At 33.7% G+C, this 20,696-nt stretch overlaps 1 protein-coding gene across 3 annotated transcripts in view; it reads right to left on the reverse strand.

Annotated features, from left to right (window-relative positions):
• Positions 1 to 20,696, reverse strand: part of Syt14 (synaptotagmin 14) — a 132,690-nt gene that overhangs the window by 104,446 nt on the left and 7,548 nt on the right. The gene's annotated exons all lie outside the window — the stretch shown is intronic.

Consider the following 20,696-nt stretch of genomic DNA (forward strand, 5'->3'; position numbering starts at 1 on the left):
AAGCTTATAAAGATTCAAAACTGGGTATCCATTATACCGGATTTTATTTTTTATAACCTTCATAGTAGATGCTTGCTTTTCAAATAATAAGAAAAAAAAGATCACTAGGTCATAGTCTATAAAGGTCCAATTTTAAGGCTATTAAAAACAAATGTTTACCAATAACTCAAAATGTGACACATAATTGACTAGTCTCTGGATTAAAATTTTTATAAGCAAGAATAAATGTATATATTTTGATAACTTTTCCCAGAAGCTTCAAATATAACTCATTTAAAGAAATCTTCTAGAATATGAACATCATTGTTCATGCAACCCAACTGAATTATGAAAATTTCATATTAGTCCTACTCAATATTACAGACATACCAAACATAATATCCTCTACAATGATAGTCCATTAATGTCAGAAATATGAAGAATGAAATTAGTGGAATAGAGAAAAAGGATTCATTGGTATTGGAGATAATGAAAAAAAGATTAAATAGCAGGCCTTTGGGAAGTACAAGGAAGGCATGGAAGTCTGTTTAGTAAAGAGAATCTAGTTCAGGTACAGAGAAAATATCTTTTGTTTTCTTGTAGGGATGGAAAACTTAAACAAATGGACAGATGACAGATGACAGTGGATAAATCAAAGATATTTTCATCTGTTAGGATTCGAATTTAATTAGGAATTTGATAAATAATATTATTGGCCAAATCTGTTCAGTAAGTATTCTATAAGAAATACCAGGAAAATAACAACAATTCAACCACCAATTAAGGCTTTAAAAAAAAAAAACTCTGATGCACAGAAATTCAAAATCATACTAGGAACAGCAAATGCAAAACTGCTTTCCCTCCACCTCCCAAAAAAGTCCAGTCACACTAAGCAATAACAACAGCATGGATCACTGGATTAAACATATTTTTCCTTTTCTTTCTTACCCACAATTACAACCAAGTAGAATTTTAAAGCTTTCTAAAGATAAGTTATTAGGCCCTATCCTTACATGTACCCACAGATGCCAGAGTAGACAGCCTTGGCAATGGCACCTGCTACCTGCCCACATTTCCCTCATAGAGTATCCTACAGCAACTATGGCCTCTACAGAACTGCTAATGGAAGTTATCACAGGCATCAATCTTGGTGGTGTTCTACAGGAACTCCTAATAGAGATCTTGGAAGCTCAGCAATTTGGGGTTAGAGATGACCTGGATAGGAAATTCTTTTTTTTTTTTAAGTTGTCATTGGACCTTCATTTTATTCATTCATCCATTCATTTAGTATTTATACTTATTTATTTATTTATATCCTGAGAATGGAACCCAGTGCCTCACACATCTAGGCAAATGCTCTACCACTGAGCTACAACTCAGCCCAGGGAACCCTTTTTAATGCTCTAAGTTTTACAAACTCATTGAATATCCAGCCAAAACCAACATAATAATATTGACTTTATTGACAAAATGAGAGCTAACCTTTACTGATCATTTCTTCAATGATTGGCATTGCTATAAATGAATATTAGCTTGTTTTTGTAATGTATTATAATCAGACCCATTTCTTAAAAAAAAAAATAGCAAAAATAGAAAGATGGCAAAGCCGGGATTCAAACTGAGACAGTTCAACAACAGAGCCCAAGTTTTCCACCCTGTGCTTGATCTTTCTCTACTTGCCTCTGTCTTTGGTCTCTTTCTCTCGTGCAGACATCTATCCAAGTTCAGTCTTCTTAAATATGAAACTCCAATAAATTATTTTTTGTGCATTACATGGTACTAAAATAACAATATCTTTGTTTTAGGCAGTTTAAAAAGTATTTTCATTTAATTGTCATTTGGTTCATTCAGCAGAAGCTGATAAGGAATTTTATGTCAAGAATAATTATCATCAATATGAAGAGAAAGTTTATGGTTATTGAGACTATTAGTCAATTAACAACTACAAATTTAATATAAAAATACCTAGAAGAGTTTGAGAAAGCAGATTAGCTAAAAATAGCAGCAATAATTCCAAAAAATAGTTAAATGATTTTGGAATTACTAGAATGATTGGATAGTTTTTCTATAACTTATACCCTTTGGTAATTAGTTTTATAATACATAAACCCTAATTTATCAGAGAATTAAAAAGAATATATTGTTCAATTTTTATTTATTCTTGATACATACATTAAGTTGTATTATCATACCAGTTGTTAAGTATTTTAATATCACTCCAGCTCAGTGTAATCTCCTCACACCTTCAATTATTTATCACATAATACTAAACACAAACATGCACAAGCCACATCAAGAGCACTTATTAAAAAACATAAGCACAGAGACTGAGACTGTGGCTCAGCAGTAGTACACTTGCCTGGCATGTGTGAGGCACTGGGTTCAATTCTCAGCACCATGTATAAATAAATAAAGTCTATCAACAACTAAAAAAAAAAAACCCATAAACACAGCATGAAAAGAACATCTCTGAGCCATGAAGTTCATGTGAGTATAATGGAAGAGAGAATACCAAGGATTGAAGTTTCAGAAAATTATTAAGAACATCTTCATTCATTTAAGAAAAAAAGTAAAAACAAAATGCCACTATTGGAAATTTCTAAATAAATATAGTACACACAAACACTGTACAATCGGTACATCTGATGTTATGAAAACTAGATAATGACATGGAAAATTGTATTTGCGTGAAACAAAAGCAGATTACAACAACCTACATAAAGCAGAAATCTATTTGAATAAAAAATATATGCAAATAAAAATGTTTATGAAAGTATAAAAAAGTTTCATGTGCTCTCATGGTAGGAATATGAATAATTATTCTTTTTGTTCACCTCAATGTCTGGACTTTCTATGATAAACACATATTACTTACACAATAAAAGTAGCAATAAAAAATTTATTGGGGTATAAAAGTTATACAAAAAAGCAGATGTCCAAGACATTTTAATGGAAGAGTTCAGGGCATTAGCTCTGAGACAGAACATTTATCAATGAATCCTGGCTCTCACCACACTTGCTATACAATCTTTGACAATACTGTTTGACCTCAACTGTCATTCAGTTATGCGTTAGTTAGCTTTGTGTCACTATGATGGAAATATATGAAAAGAACAACTTAGAGGAGGGAAAATTTATTTTGACTCACAGTTCCAGTGATTTAGTTCATGAAGCGCCAACTCCACTGCTCTGGGTTCAGGGTGAGACAGAACATCATGGCAGAAGGGCATGTAGAGAGGAAGGGAAAAGGGGATGCAGGGAAGAACAACTCTTCCAGGGTATGCACCTAGAGATCCACCCTCTTCCAATCAGGTCCAACCTGCCTATAGTTACCTCGAAGTCAGTTACAATCACCACATTTGAACTAGAATGAACTGATTAGGTTACAGCTCTCACAATGCAATCATTTCACCTCTGAACGTTCCTGAATTAACACAGGAGCTTTTGATGGACACTTCAAATCAAACCATAACAAGATGCCTCACCTGCAATATACGGACAGTAACAGATCTTATCTCAGGGTTAGCGTGAAGATTCAAAAACTTAAATTTATATAGTGTTGAAATAGTTTATTACTCAATCAATAAACTATAGCTATTGTTATTTACAGAACTATATTTTACCATTGATTGATGTAGGAAAAACAAAATAATCTATCAACTATAAAGAGCTATTCACTGGGGGCTGGGTGCAACTCAGGGATAAAACAAATACTTAGCATGCTCAAGGCCCTGGCTTCCAGCCCCCCTCTAATACCAAAAAAAAAAAAAAAAAAAAAAAAGCTATTTACTACAGAATTATAAAAAAATTTAAAAGTATAAATAATTTCCTCATAGTTATCAATGCTTCATTAAATTTATGCTTAATTAAAGAAGTATTTCCAAAGTAACCAATAAATAAAATTTTATGATATGTTTTTCATTTAACTACTAAAACAAACTATAATAACTAAAAGATTGCTTAAAATAAAAAAAGCAAAATCCTTTTTCATAACTATCTAAATATTAGATAACTGTCTTACTAATCTTCAAACTCCAGTTAAATTACCTTACTTTTGTTGATGGCATTACTCACCATCTCAGAGATTTAAATATAACCATATTTTCTAAGAAAGGCTTTATCTTTTTGAGTACAGATGAAGCAAATGAAAGAGATATGCCAAGGCATCAAAACACCTCTTAGTTTCTCAAGGTAATTTATTTTCTCAAAGAAAGATTTTTTGAGAAGCCTCAAAAAAAAAAAAGAGTTTTACATTAAAATTATATAGATAAGAGACTTTTCAGAGTTATTTTTCTAAAAATATTTTTTAGTTAGAAATGAACACAATATCTTTATTTTATTTATTTATTTTTATGTGGTGCTGAGGATTGAACCCAGTGCAAGCAAGCATTCTACCGCTGAGCTACAACTGCAGTCCCAGAATTTTAAAATTAAAATAAACAAGAAACTTAATTTCATTTCACCAAAAAACTGACAACGCTATTGATATTTAACCTCTTTGAAGTGCTAAGAAATTATTCAACATGAATGAAGCAGACAGAGGATCTATACTACCATAACATACAATTTTATAGATAAACAACTAATACAACTCCCACAGTCTATCCACATTGCCCAGTAAAAGTTTGTGTTTAGTCAGGTCTATTTTCTTTCTTTTTCTCAAAACTCAAATCTTAAGTAGACATGAAACAGACAGGACAAGTCCTTTGGACATTATCATTTAAACAATTTAGTTGTTTATGCTTTCACTATCTTAACTACCTTCTACGTTTTGTCCTTCCCTAATTCTAGCTTGTACTATAGCAGAAACTGGAAAAAGGAATATCTGATCCTTTCCCATTCTAAGTTTTAATTTTAAAGCCAATTCCTTTTATAAAAATAATACCAATAATTTCAGGAATGTTAAAGAAAAATTCGAAAATATATTCAACACATTTAATAATGTAGGATGGGAAACATGAAGGTCAAATTGGGAAGACAGTACAAAGAGATTAATTTGTTTCTAATTATACTCTTCACAACAAATGTGTAACTAAGAAACTAACAGCAGCATTGATACATTCTTTAGTTCCAGTATTTATCTGTAATTATTTACATAATCTCTTTCAGTGTTGAGGGTTTTTTCTATTAGTAGTAGAGTCAGAGTCACTTATAAGAAAATTTAAAGTATAAGGAATCAATCTCATAAACAATTCGAATTTTGTGTTATAATAATCTGATTAACTAGGTTTTCCTCTCTCCCTCTTCCTTTTTCAGAAGGCAATAACTGATCATTTAGAACCCCTAATTATAAACCATATTCTTAGATTTGAGAACAAAAAATACATGGAATGGGATAAACGTGATGAAGTGCCTAGAGTAACGTAAGAGTAACAGATGTTAGTAGAAACAGAAGAGACAAAGTAGAAAGAACTGGTAGAAAATGTTGATCATTTGGCTATTTTTCCTAAGGCTCTGAGGGCATCTGGTATGCCATGAAATTCACCTGTGTTGATGTCATTTTGGCATGCTGATACTATATAAAAATGATTGTTGGATGTAAATAATGGCAACGTGCTTAATCTTTCATAATTTAGCATATTCAGGTGATTACAAAGATATCCTTCTCTGAGAAAAGGAATAACCATATGAGAGAAGAAAGTGGGATTTACTGAACTCTGCCATGACATGTAAGTGTTCCACCAGGCACTGTTCTCCTGTTGTACTTTTAGGCCTAGTTATTCTCTGCTGGTTCCCTTGAGCTCTCAAGGTGTCAAAGTGCAAGGTAATCCATAGTAAAGAGGCAAAAATAGCTTTTCCTCCTTTATGTTATTCTCTTTTAGACAGTATGTGTTGAAGTCTACAGCAGAGAGGGAAGAATGGCTTTCTCTCCTTTAGGATATTTTCTTTTAGAAAGAGTTGCAAAACAACATTAAGTAGATATTACAGGATTTACTGAAAAAGCTTTTTCATGTCTTGCAATAGACCACTTGCTTTCCACAGAACTCAAACATAAATGAAACCTACAACAATAAAATAATCTAATGGACAGAATACCATTCTCTGTTACTACTAATCCCACTGATTCAAAAGGACAGCATAGTATTGGCATATAAACTGACACATAGACCAATGAAACAGAATAGAAAAGCTAGAAATTAATCAATGAACTTACAGCCAAGTGATTTTCCACAAAGATACCAATTTTATACAATGAAGAAAAAACAGCCTCTTCAATAAATGCTGGACATACATATGCAGAAGAATGAAACTAGAGCCCAATTTCTTCCATATACAAAATTTAACTCAAATGGTTCTAAGACTTAACCTAAGTCCTGAAACTATGAAACTACTAGAAGAAAATATAGGAGAAACACACGGAGATATTAGTTTAAGCGAATATTTTTTGGATGTCTCCTGGAGCATAGGCAACAAAAGCAAAAATTAGACAAATGGGACTAAATCAAACTAAAAAGCTTTGCACAGCAAAGAAAAAAACAGAATGAAGAGACAACTTCAAAAATAGGGAAAAACATTTGCTAAGAATTTATCCAACAATAAATTAATATTCAGGATATATAAGGAACTCAATAGAAAAAAGGCAAATAATCTGATCAAAATTGGGCAAATGATCTGAATGGTTATCCCTCCAAAATATACAAATATCCAACAAGTACATCAAAAATTTCTCAACATACTAATAAACTGAGAAATGAAAATGACCTATCATTTCATCACAGTTGGAATGTCTATATCACAAGACGAAAAGTAAAGAATGGTTCCACCAGTAAGTGGCCTGAGGTGATCTGTGAAAATGGGTCACAACTCTCTTGACCCAGAACACCCCACAAAATCATACAAATCAAGATGTTCAAATCTTTTTTAAAAAAATTTATTTTTTTTGTAGTTGTAGATGGACAGAATGCCTTTATTTTATTTGTTCATTTATGGGTGGTGCTAAGGATCAAACTCATTACCTCACACATACCAGGCAAGCGTTCTGCCACTGAGCTATACCCCAGCCCAAGACCTTCAGATCTTCATGTTTACATTAAGAACATTCATTAACTGCCCAGTCCATCATGGGTATGCATATTCCAAAAGCTACCAAGTAAGTATCTGAAAGATGTCATTTTAAATAAGCCATGTGTGCCATTCCAGCATTACAATGGAAGAGTTGAGAGGTATGCTCAGGACAAACAGGCGGGGCTGGACACAGGATCAATGTACCAAAAAGAATGCTGAATTTCTGTTGCACACACTTAAAAATGCAGAGTAATGCTGAACTTCAGGACTTAGATGTAGATTCTCTGGTCATTGAACATATATCCAGGTGAAAAAAGCACCTGAGATGCACTTACAGAGCTCATAGTCATATTAACTTATACATGAGCTCCCACCCCACTGAGATGATCCACACTGAAAAGGAACAAATTGTTCCTAAAACAGAAGAGGCAGTTGCATATAACAAAAAGATATTCCAGAAGAAACTGAAGAAACCAAAACTTACAGCATGGGAATAAATTCACCATAAAATAAATGGAAAAAAATGGTGACAAATGCTAGCAAGAATTTGGAGAAAATGAAACTCTTTATATACTACTAGTGGTATACTAATGTATAATAGTATAGCCTTTATGGATTACAGTATGGAGTTTCCTCAAGACTGAAAATAGAATTAATTACAAATGATTCAGCAATCTCACTACTGGGTACCTAAAGGAAATAAAATAATCATAACAAAGACATACCTTCTAACAGTGATTTATCACAGCACTATTCACAACAGCCAAGTTATAGAACCAATCACGAATGACTTTAAAAAATGAGGTGTTTATATGTAGATCCAATAGAATATTACTCAGATATAAAAAGAATTAAATATATGGGGGATGTGAGTGACATGCTTGTGGTTCCAGCTACCTGGGAGGCTGAGGCAAGAGAACTTCTAGAGTCCAAGGGTGTGAGGTCAGTCAGCAACAAAGGAAGACACTGTTTTTAAAACAAACCATATATGTGTGTGTGTGTGTGTGTGTGTGTGTGTGCGCGCGCGCGCGCGCGTGTGCGTGTGTGTATAAAACATACACACATGAAATGATATTTGTTTAATCTGATTTAATCATTATACACTACAAACATGTGTCAAATTATACCTAATAAATATATACAAATAGGTATTGATTAAAACTTAAAAAGGATAATAAAGGGATATTATGAAAAACTATGTCTACAAACTTGATAACTTAGATGAACTGGACCAATTCCTTAAAGACACAACCTGCCACATAAAAGAAGAAATAGTTAATTTGAATAGACCAATATCTATCAAAGACATTTAATCACAATGAATAGTTTTCCAAACAAAGAAAACACCAGGCTCCAATAGACTTATTAGTGATTTCTTTTTTTTTTTTCTGGTTGTAGTTGAACACAATAACTATTTATTTATATGTGGTGCTGAGGATAGAACCCAGGACCTTGCATGTGCGAGGCGAGCAATCTACCGCTGAGCCATAACCCCAGCCCCTCATTAGTGAATTCTAATAAACATTTAAGGAATAAAAAATATCAATTCTCGGGGCTAGGTTTAACCCTGGGTTTGATCCTCAGCACCACATATAAATAAAGGTACTGTGTGCAACTATAACTAAAAAGTAAATAAGCATTTTAAAAAATATACCAATTATCTACATCTATTCCAGAATATAGAAACAGAGGCAACTCTTCCTAACTGTAAAGCCAGCATTACCTTAGACCAAATACAATGTCTCTCATACAGTATCTCTCATATGAGATTGGTTCAACATTTAAAAATATAACAATAATGAATTAATAAAAAAATCAATAAATATAATCCATCACATCAATGGGCTAAAAAAGGAAAATCATATAATGCCATCAGTAGATGGAGGTGGATGGAGATGTCAAGCCATACCAAAACTGCCTTCCCTTACTGACAAGGTTTTATTACTGAGCCACGTTTATCATGTTTGGTTTTTTAACTTCTCTCAGGAAATTCTTCTTGCAAATTATCTCTCAGACTCTCCCCAATCCAATAGCTATGTACACGTTACATCTCTGTAACTCAATAATAGACAAAGTTGAAATTCTTACCTAAAAGACTCCTCAGCTCCCTTACAGCAGACTTCATTTGGTGTTTCCCACCTGTTTGCCAAACATTTAAGCTGAGATGCTCAACCCCCATTTTTCCACCAGTCAATCTTCATTGTTCCTGCAAAGGTCTCCACATACTCCCAATATCCTTCTCTGGAGGAATACACATAAGTCAACACTAGGAAGTTGCAGTGATAGGAGTAAGGGGAAAGGCCTGGCACGTTATATAGTTTTCCAAGGCTTTTATTTCTATGATTGTTGATATATATTTTTTATTTTATTATTCAAATAATTTAAAAAATATTTTTTGAAAAGCTGAAAATTTTTATCTGGATCACATTCTCAAAGCTGAATATTTATACTAATAAATAATATAAATAAGCCTAAAATAAAAGCAGATTTCATGACCCTGCCTGTCCTGGGAATTATTGTCCCATCTCCAATTCCTAGCACCACAAAATCTACCAAGAAAGAGAAAAACCTGAATACTTAAAATAAGTAAGGGCACTGAATAAAAGAGTAAACAAAAATCTTCCAATAACAAAAAGCCTTAGAAATGATGGTTTCATCAGTGAATTCTACCAAATATTTAAGGATTTAATACTAATCATTCTCAAACTTTAAAAAAAAAAACTAAAGAGGAAATATTCCCAAAATCATTCTGTGAGGCCAGCATTATCTTGATATCAAAGCCAGACAAAAACACCACAAGGAAAGTACAGACTAATACTCCTTGTAATTTTGATGCCAAAATCCTCAACAAAGTACCAGCAAGCTGAATTTAGTAGATATTAAAAGGATTTTACTCTATGACCAAGTGGGATTTATTCCTAGAATATAAAGATGATTCAACATACAAAATTCAATCAATATGATAAACCACATTAACAGAATGAAAGGGTTTAAAACTACATGATCTTCTCAATTGATGCAAAAAAGGCACTGAACAAAATCCAGCACCCATTCATGATAAAAGCAGCTAACTGAAGAACAGCAGAAAAGTATCTCAACATAAAAAAATCTACCTGTGAAAAAGGCACAGAAAACACCATATTCATCTGATGAAAGATTAAAAGCTTAGATAAGGAAAATGACAAAGACACTACTTTGTCACTTCTATTCAACAGTATACTGGAATTGCTGACTAGAGTAATTAAGCAAGAGGAAAAAAAAGGTACTCAAATTGGAAAGGAAGATATAAAATTATCTTTGTTCACAATGATATGATCTTATCATAAAAAACCCTAGAGTAACACAAACGCGCGCGCACACACACACACACTAGAACTAAAAAACTAATTTAGTAACAAAGTGGTATACAAAGGAGTATGCAAAATCAACACTCAAAAACTTAGCTTCATCTCTATACAGAAATGATAAAAAACCTAAAAAGGAAATTAAGTAATTCTATTCATAATAACAGCCAAAAGAATAAAATACTCGGGAATTAATTTAACTAAGGAGATGAAAAACTTAACAGTGAAAACTACAAAACTTTTCCAAAAGAGAGCTATGAATGTTGCTCAGTGGTAGAGTGCTTGTCCAGCATTTAGGAGGTCCTGGGTTCAATCCCCAGCACTTCAAAAAGAAAGAATAGAAAGAGGAGAAGGATGGCTATGATGAAGATAATCCCATTTCTACTCACCAAAATTTTGCCAAAAGAAATTTAAAACAACTAAATGGAAAGACATACCATGTTCATGGATTAGATTTAATATAAGGTGAAAATAAAACCCAAAGCAATCTACAGATTTAATACAATTTCTATAAACTGCCAATAATGCTTTTTGTATAAATAGAAAAATTCACCTTAAAATACACATTTGTAGGTAAATGGATAGAGTTGGAGAATATCATGCTAAGCGAAATAAGCCAATCCCAAAAAACCAAATGCCTAATGTTCTCTCTGATAAGTGGATGCTGAGCCATAATGGGGGGCTGGGGGAGCAAGGGAAAAATGGAAGAACTTTGGACAAAGGGAAGGGAGTGATGGGGAGGGGGTATGGGGACAGGAAAGATGGTGGAATGAGATGAATATCATTACCCTAGTTACATATATGACTACACATATGATACAGCGCTACGTCATGTACAACCAGAGAAATAAAAAGTTGTTCTGCAATTGTGTACAATGAATCAAAATTCATTCTGCTGTCATATATACCTAATTAAAATAATTAATTAATTAAAATCTCAAAGGCCCTCAATTTGAAAAAATAAAAATGAAAGTGGAATACATAATACTTCTTGATTTCAAACCATATTAGTTATCAAGGCAGAGTAATACCAAAGTAAATACAAACATACAGACTAATGGAATAAAGACTTCAGAAATAAACCCTCAAAAACACGTTCCAATAATTTTGACAAGTATGACAATATCATCCAATGGGAGGAAGAATTTTTTCAACAAATGGCAAAAGAATCCAAAAGAATAAAGTTGCACTCTTAAATAACGAATTAACTCAAACTGGATCATGTCCTAAATATAAGATGTAAAACCATGAAACTCTCAGAAGAAAAAACAGGAAAAGCTTCACAACATTGGATTTGTAATTCTTGGATATGACATGAAAAGTTCAGATAATGAAAGAGAAAGAACAGATAAACTGGGCTTCATAGAAAGTAAAACATTTTGTGCATCAAATAACACTACCAATAAAGTACAAATGCAACCCATAGAAAGAAAATATTTACAAACCCTTGATAAGGGGTTAATATTCCTTATGAAGAGAATTTAAATAATTCCTAAAAACTCAACAAAGAAACAACCTGATTTAAAAACAAGTAAAGGATACGAATAGAATTATTCCAGAGAAGATACATGCATGGCGAATATGTCATGAAAAGATGTAAGTGAAAAATTGTTCAATATCACTTAATCATTAGTGAAATGCAAGTCAAAACTATAATGAGATACCATCTCACACCTTGTAGGATAGCTATTATCAAAAACGCTGAAAATAAAAAGTGTTTTTCAAGCTGTATATAAATTAAAACCTTTGTGCACTACTGGAAGTAAAATGGTTAAGCCACTGTAGAAAACAGTATGGTAGTTCCTCAAAAAAATAAAACAGAATTACCATATCATCTACCTGTTTTAGTTAGTTTTTTCACTGCTGTGACCAAAACAGCTGAGAAGAACAATTTTAAAGAGAAAAGGTTATTTGGATACTCATGGTTTCTCAGTCTATTGACAGCTAGCTCCATTCCTCAGGACTTGAGGTGAGGCAGAACTGTGGCAGAGGAGTGCAGTGGAGGAAAGCAGCTCAGCACATAGTAGCAGGAAGCAGAAAGAGGCCACATGGGCTGTAACTAGCAAAGCCATGGGGCAGAGTTATATAAACCCTTTAGAGAGAACATCAGAATGCCATGTGCCCCAAATGCTGGATATGACACTACAGGACTTGTTTGCCAACTGGATTTTGGTCTTGCTTTGGTCTCATACCTTGTTTCTATGCCCATTATTTCTTCCTTTTAGAAAATGTTTACTCTGTACCTTTAAATATTGAATGCATGTAATTTGCTTTTGGTTTTTATAGGAGCTCATGCTGAGAGTTTGCAATGAGTCTCACAGAAGATTTTGTACTTGGACTTTTGGCAATCCTAGAACTGTTAAGACTATGGAGACTCTTGGAAATGGACTAAATGTATTTTGCACTGAGCTTGGGGCATGAGCTTGGGGGTGGGGACATAGGCAGAATATTATGGTTTAGATGTGAAGTGTCCTCCAAAAGCTCATGTGTGGAACAATACAAAAAAAAAGTTTAGAGGTGAAATGATTGGGCTATGAGAGTTTTAACCTAACAGTAATATTAATCCCCTGGTAGCTATAAGTAGATGGTGACTACAGGCAGGTAGGCTGTGGCTGGAAAAGGTAGGTCCCTGGAGGCATGCCTTTGGAGTTTATATTTTGTGTTCTCCCTCCCTCCTTTTCCTCGTGTGATGAACTGAGCTACCTTCCTCCACTAAATTCTTGCACAGTGTTGACCTCCCTTACCTTGGGCCCCAATGAATCCAGTCAGGTATCTATGGACTAAGACCTCTGAAACCATGATCCCTAAAATAAACTTTTCCTCCTATAATTATTCTGGTCACAGTGACAAGAAAGCTAACTAAAACCCTACCTACTTCACTTCTGGGTATTTATTCAAATCAACTCAAAGCTTGGTCCCCCCCCCAAAAAAAATTTGTACTTCTAAGTTGAGGGGCATTATTCACAATTACTAAAATGTAGAAGTAATCTCAGTATCTCTTGACATATGAATGAATAACCAAAGTGGTACATACATCTAACAGAATATTATTTAGCCTTACTTTTTAGGAAATAAATTCTGACACATGTTACAATATGAATGAAACTTCAGTGCAATGTGCTAAGTAAAACAAGTCAATCACAAAGAAAAATAGTGTATGATTTCACCTATACGAAATAAAGAAGCCAAATCATAAAGACAGGGAAAAATGCTGGTTTCTGGGAGTTAAGGAATGGGGGGAATAGGGAATTACTGTTCAATGGATGTATGGTTAAGATCTGCAAGATGAAGAGGTCTGAAGATGCACAACAAGAGTATGTATTTAACACTAATAAAAACAACTACAAAAGTACATTATGCTACTTATATTTTACCACAACTTTAAAAAATGGAGAAAAAAAGAAGAAATGAAATTATGATACATTGCTACAACATTGTGGGGAGCCATTCTCACACGTGATTGGGCAACTCCCGGTTTGGGTGTGAGGCGCTCTGGCTAAACTGTGTTGGAGCTTTCCCGACCCTCTCCTGGTGCGAGAGCCTGTCCATGTGGGGGTGTGACTTGACCACTGACCCTGGGGCCAATCACTGACCCTGACCTTGGAGTGCTGCCCCCCTCAACCTCCACTGGATGGAATTCTCCCCTGAATTTCTTGTTCCCCAATTAAAGGCTAGTCCCTGACGTGCTCTCTCTCTCTCTCCCCTGCTAGCCCTGAGTAATCCCTGCTGCCCTATCGGGTGGTTCGAGGTGTGAGTCAGAGAGACAGCCGTCTGGAACCTGGTCATAGAAAAAGGTAACTGAGTCTATGTGTTTATTTCGATCTCACTAGCTAACTTTTATGCCAAGAACCTCTTTAATGAAACCAGTGCGCTGGTCACATGGTGGAACAACATAAAATGGACCTTAAAGACATCATGCTGAGTAAAATAAACCAGACATAAGAGGACAAATATAGTGCTATTCCACTTAAATGTAGTACCTAGAATAATCACATTCATGGAGAAAGTAGAATATGGTTATCAGGGGCTGGAGAGAGGACAATGCAGATTTATTTTTTTAATGATTTCAGTTTCAGTTTAGGATTATGAAAAAGTCCTGGAGATGGCAATGGCTGTATGCAATGTGAATGTACTATAATACCACTAAACTGTATATTTTTTAAAAATTTTCAGAATGGTTTTATGTATATATATTTTACAATAAAAATTCAAAGTAAAATTAATTTTTTAAGATAAAAATTCAATAGTATTGGGAGAAATAGATCATTATATAAAAAGATCTTCAAATGCTAACAAAAGTCTTCAAGATCAATTACCCTTCTAATTGGTCCTATTTAAAAAATATTCACACACAAGAAAGAATACTTCAAAAAAGAAACATTCATCAACAAAAAACTGAAATCAAAGAAAAAGTGTTCCAAATATCTAAATAAATCATATAATAAATTTAACTCTCTCTATTCTAAGTCACTAAATTTATATCAAAAAAATTCTGGGAAATACAGATAGAATACCCTCTTCACAAAGAAACTACAGAAATTAGAACAAGCTAATTTATAAATTAGTTTAAAAGTTCTTAAAGAAAACATAAGCATAAAATCATTTCTATTAAATATTAAATTATTATTTTTAAAATAATTTTAGTTGTGATGGACACAATACCTTTATTTTATGAATTTATTTTTTTATGTGGTGCTGAGGTTCTAACTCAGTGCTTCACACATGCTACATAAGTGCTTTACCACTGAGCTACAGCCCCAGCCCTAAATATTAAATTATTTTTAAAATATAACTTTTAAGGAAACAAAAAGTGTTTTATGGCCCTAATCTTAAGCAATAAAAGAATAATTTTAAAAGAAATAAAGAACTATGTTTTAGTGACCCTAATTTTAAGATAACATCAAAATTAATTGCATGAAGCTTCTGATGTAACCATAAGGGAAAAGAATGATAGGGATAGGTATAGAACTTGTATATCTCTAAGACACAGCGATACTGGAAATTATTTTTAATAGTATTTTAAATTAACTTTAAATAACACAGTTTTAATAATATTGCTTTCTATAATATATAGATACAGCTTGGTAATCTCTAAGGTGAATTAAGAATGAAAAGCTATAAATAACATAAAGACATTCCAATAATTTTACACTAAATATGATCTTTATATTTACTAATATGAAAATTAGCATGAATGAAACTTCAAAGGCTGGTCTAGCTCATCAATTTAAATATCAGCAAACTATATACGATTCTTTTTGGTTTCGTTTTTTTGTTAACAGGCAAAGTACAGATTTATTGAAGGTGAAGGTAAAAGTAACAAAAGGTAGAGCTGAGTTGGATGAGCAAGAGAGGCTCAAGGACTGACCATTTTAAAATAAGATATATTAATAATAAAATATCTTTAATTAAGAATGACACAGTAAAAATAAAATTATGAACAAAGAGTTAAATAAATTATTTTAATGTTTATTTTTTCCTACAAAATATTCTTGAAGATATTCCTTTTTGCAGTTTCCAAAAATAAAAATAAAAGATTAATATGGCCACCTAGAGGAGAAAACAAAATCAACAAGTATGCCATCACATTTTTTGTTGCTTTTTTCTGACTATCTGGATTTCAGATTTATAATATAAAAAAAAAACTGAGAGGAATCATCTTGATGAAGTAAATTTAGGGAGATATTAAAATAGCAGAAGCCAAATAATATGAATTTTGTACTGGATCTGACAAGTATAGTTCTTAATAACTTGTTATGAGATTCTGAGTTTAAAAATTATCTGACCCATCTAAAATTTCCTCATGGCTGTAAAAGGGGGATAATCTTACCTACCATAATGAATTGTAGAGAAGACTAAATATAACAATGCATACATACAGGCACATAGTAGGAGCTCAATAAATGGTAGTTTTTACTACCTGGTTAAAGTTCTCCTGCACTGGTCTCTCAGAGTCCCTATTCAGGCTCTTCCTAACCCAAGACTAGCAGATTTACTTCCAATATTGGCTGTTCCAAAGGTTCTTTATTGGAATTAGGGTGCTGAATACTGGACTGAAGGTTCTTTATTAGCATTAATGAGATAGTACTATGTCACTGAAAGATGTACATTTTAAAATAGTTTTCCTTCAACCTTATAATTCTCTTTGGTTATCACCTCAACCCATGGTAGTTGAGTCTAATCTTCATAAATGTAGGTAACAATAATATGCAGAAAAAAAGGGTACAGAGCACTAAGGAGAAGAATAGCAAACTCTCTTCATGTCTTTACTTGTGCCTTGGGAAAATGAACCACATCCTACCCAGAAAACTGTTCCCAGGAGCCTTCTGCAATCAGTCATGTAGTGAGCAGTTTCCGAAGAGGCAGCTCTGCAGGTGTGTAAACACCTAGTAGAGTAAAATGTGTATTCCCATCCTCCCCAAATACATAACAGAAGAGGGTAATTATGGGCAGGTGGGAGAGAAAAGGCAAATAGTTGGTTTATAAACCCCTTTAACCTACTTCTCTTCCTTAAAGTTGATAGGGCGAGTAGTTGATAAGAAAATGTAGGCAGCAAATGTACACTTCTTTATCAAGTATTCTTTCCTTAACAACAGTCAATCTCACTTCTTTATTACTCTATCCTATTATATTGAAAGTTATTGATCAACTTCTATTGGAAATGGAGGCTTACTTGCATTCTCAAAATCGCCAGTCTCTCCACCCTCCTTAAGTCTCTCCTTCTATGGATAATAAAATACAAAATTCTCCTGATTCTCTTCTGTATCTCTTTTACTGTCTCTTCTGTTTCTTTATGTGATATTTTCTCTCCATAATCTCTCCCTTCTTTTAGGCCACTCTTATGATTTCTATGACTAAATATATATAATCTGAGAATCTTTCTCCCTAACTCCTTTCATGATTGCAAACTCAATAACCATTTCCAATTACTTAAACACCCTGCCTTACCACATATACAAAACAAATATATATCATATCTCCTACTTAACTCCCCACTTCCAACAAAGAATGGATCCCTCTCCAGGTTTCACATCTGTATTAATGACATCATTATTCTCCTAATCATATTTGATGGAACCTAGCATCCTCTTTTTTTCTAAATATATTTAGTTCCTTAACTCTATAAATTCTATTACCTTAATTTCTGTTCCATCCTCCTATTGCCACTACTATAATTAAAATTTTTATCATTTTCCATACAGACTACTCCAAAGACCCACTTAATTAATATCATTTCCTATAGCCTTTTTGCTGCTAAATTAATCTTTCTAAAGCACATCCCTGATCATGGTTTCTGGTTGAAAAACATTCAGTAACTTCTCACTGCAGAACAGATTCAACCCAATCTTCTTAGTCAGGAAGGCACACCAGGTTTCAGCCTTCATTTCCCTTTCCCATTTGTCTCCTATTCTCTCATATATATACTACATGCATATATACCCCTGTTTGAGTCAAGTGAACTTTTCTTTGTTCCCATATTCACTACATTTTACCACTTTATATCTTGGAGTTTATAAAAGTCTATCTTAAATATCTAGACTTAGTCTTCTCACCAACTTTCTCCCCATTCTTAAAAGCTAAAGCCAAATACCATTTTCTCTCTGAGGATCCTTCATTTTTTCCCCGATGAATGTTATTTCACTTCCCTCCCTAAAATCTTCTAGCACTTTGTAGTACTTCTGCATCCTTGTCTGTGTGTTCATAATGTACTCTCATTTGAAACTGCTTCACCTTAAAATTCTGAACTCTGAAATATGCCTTTCTATTCTTCTACAACTCCACTGAGCCTGTTTTGGGCTTTGATCTTTCAATAAGCAATAACTGATGATAAACCAGGCATGGTGGCGCATGCCTGTAATCCCAGCAGCTCAGGAAGCTGAAGCTCAAAAAATCTCCAGTTCAAAGCCAGCCTCAGCAAAGTGAGGCTCTAAGCAACTCAGTGAGACCCTGTCTCTAAATAAAATACAAAATAGAGCTGGGGATGGGACTCAGTGATTGTGTGTCCCTGGTACCAAATAAATAAATAACCTAGGATATACAAACTATTCTCCCAGTCTGTTGTTATCTTACATTAATACTTGGTTCTCTTCCCATCTTAAATCCCAATGACAGCATTTTTAAAAAGATATTTCCATCTGGATAATTCATAGGCACATCAAACTGAACATGGCCAAAATTAAGTATCTTCTCCCATAAACTTACTTCTCTAATACTCTGAACTAAATTTCTTGATTCTTTTTTTGGGGGGGGAGGGGGGTACTGGGGATTGAACCCAGAGGCACTTACCACTGAGCCACATCACCAGCCCTTTTTAAAAATTTTATTTGGAGACAGGGCCTTGCTGAGTTACTTAAGGCCTTGCTAAATTGTTGAGGCTAGCTTTGAACTCATAATCCTCCTGTCTCAACCTCCCAAACTGCTAGGATTACAGACATGTGCTACCACATCCGGCCTAAATATCTTGATTCTTCACTCACTGTACACATTTAATTATTCACTAAGACATACTGACTTCATCCCTACAGCTATGTATGTTTCATCTCTAAATTTTTGCTAGTAAAAGTGTAATCACTATTTAACTGTGCCTCTGCCTCCTCTTGTTCTTCCTTCCAATTCTTCTATTACAGTATTTAAATAATGTTCCCTAAAAGCATTGATCTGAAAGTGCCATAGAGTCCTACCTAAAAATCTTCCAGTCTTCCAGACTGCCAGAACACTGGCGTACTTTATATAAGACAATATTCAAACTACTGAGTGGAGCAGTCAGCCCTATTACCTGCCGCTTCTCCATACACAGATCCTAAGTTAGAGGCCCTAAAATACATTTTGTTTTCATGATTTCATAAGAACACTATTCTGTGGCTGTTTATACAGTTGTCACCCAAGTCCAGTTCACCTAGACTTCATCCCCACCTCCCAAAGTTTCCTCCACCATATTTCTACATTACTTTGTTCATGTGGCTGCATAACTGAATTTCCTCCTCCAATTTGTAGACTTTTTGTGAGATACAAGCTTGTTTTATATTTATCTTTATATACATAGTATCTAGCATAATAAAAAGTTTTCAATAAATGTTTTTAAACTAATGAATCTAATTTGAGAATACTTAAAATTAATCTACTCTTGAGTGTTTTGTCAAACAATTTCAAGAAATTTGTAGGAGTTCTGGTTAGGTACTAAATATCTAGGGAAAATGAAATGAAGTGACTCTCAGACAAGTGTACCAGTTCCAGAGCCATGTCAGAATAATAGGACTATGTGGATATACAATCAAGACAGCAGAAAACAGAGTGTGAGGGGCAAGAAGGAGTGAGTAGGGGAAAAAAAAATCCTTAACTGCATCTACAGAAAGGAAACTATCTAGGGTCACAGACCCCAAACTCAAGCCTTGCTCATGACTACTCATTACCGTCACCATCACTGTGCTTTCACTACCCCCATCTTCAATTATACTGACTGATAAATTACCTACTAGGTACCAGACACTAACTAAAAACTGTACTACATATATCAATTGATACTCATGAGACAATCCTACCAGACTGGTGTTAACCATGTTTTAGACACAATGAAACACCTAAAAAATTGATGATAGGTTTCCTAGCTAATACGTTAAAAGACAGCCAGAATGTCTACAAAGGTCAGCTTTTAAAATCCATTCTTTCTGCTCTATTATTCGTTTGCCAGAGGTACACATAAACTGGGGACTGGGTTTACTGCTTTGTATTATTTAGATATATCTGATACTTTTTATTTCTTCCTTTGTGTCTCTTAATAAACCTTCTAGATAATAATCATTTTGTATTTGGTTAATTTATTATATCTATGTATTAGCAAAAAACAAAATTGAGGCATACCAATTTTCAGTTAGCAGGAAGCCAAAAACAAAAATTGATGATCCGGCCCCTTTGACAATTTAATACTCTTGGGTAAGACTTTAATTGCTAGAAGGAGTCATATATTCCATCATACGTTCAAGCAAGTGAACAATGTATTTTTAATGTGGAAATATTTTAATTAATGGCAAAACCTTTTAATTTATATTACAGAAAGATATAAAAAGATTGTGTTTTAAAGTCCAGGTCAGCACATAAAATGAAACCAATTAGAGACAAAATAGTCCTTAAAATTAATGAAATCCTTGAAAATCCCTTAAATTGCTTTTAAAGCATTATGTAATATAGTTATCAGCCCTCAAAAAATTCATCTCAGAATATCTTTTCCTTCTGCACAGAACAGATCACAATTTTTTTCTGCTGCATACCATGTGAAGCATTTGGCTGATATTCAGGGGCATACTGAATGAAAAAGCTGACATTAACATACTGGAGTCATATTCAACACTGTGAGATACATAGATGCTATAA

This window comes from Urocitellus parryii, chromosome 9 (assembly GCF_045843805.1).
Source record: "Urocitellus parryii isolate mUroPar1 chromosome 9, mUroPar1.hap1, whole genome shotgun sequence".
Classification (NCBI taxonomy): domain Eukaryota; kingdom Metazoa; phylum Chordata; class Mammalia; order Rodentia; family Sciuridae; genus Urocitellus; species Urocitellus parryii.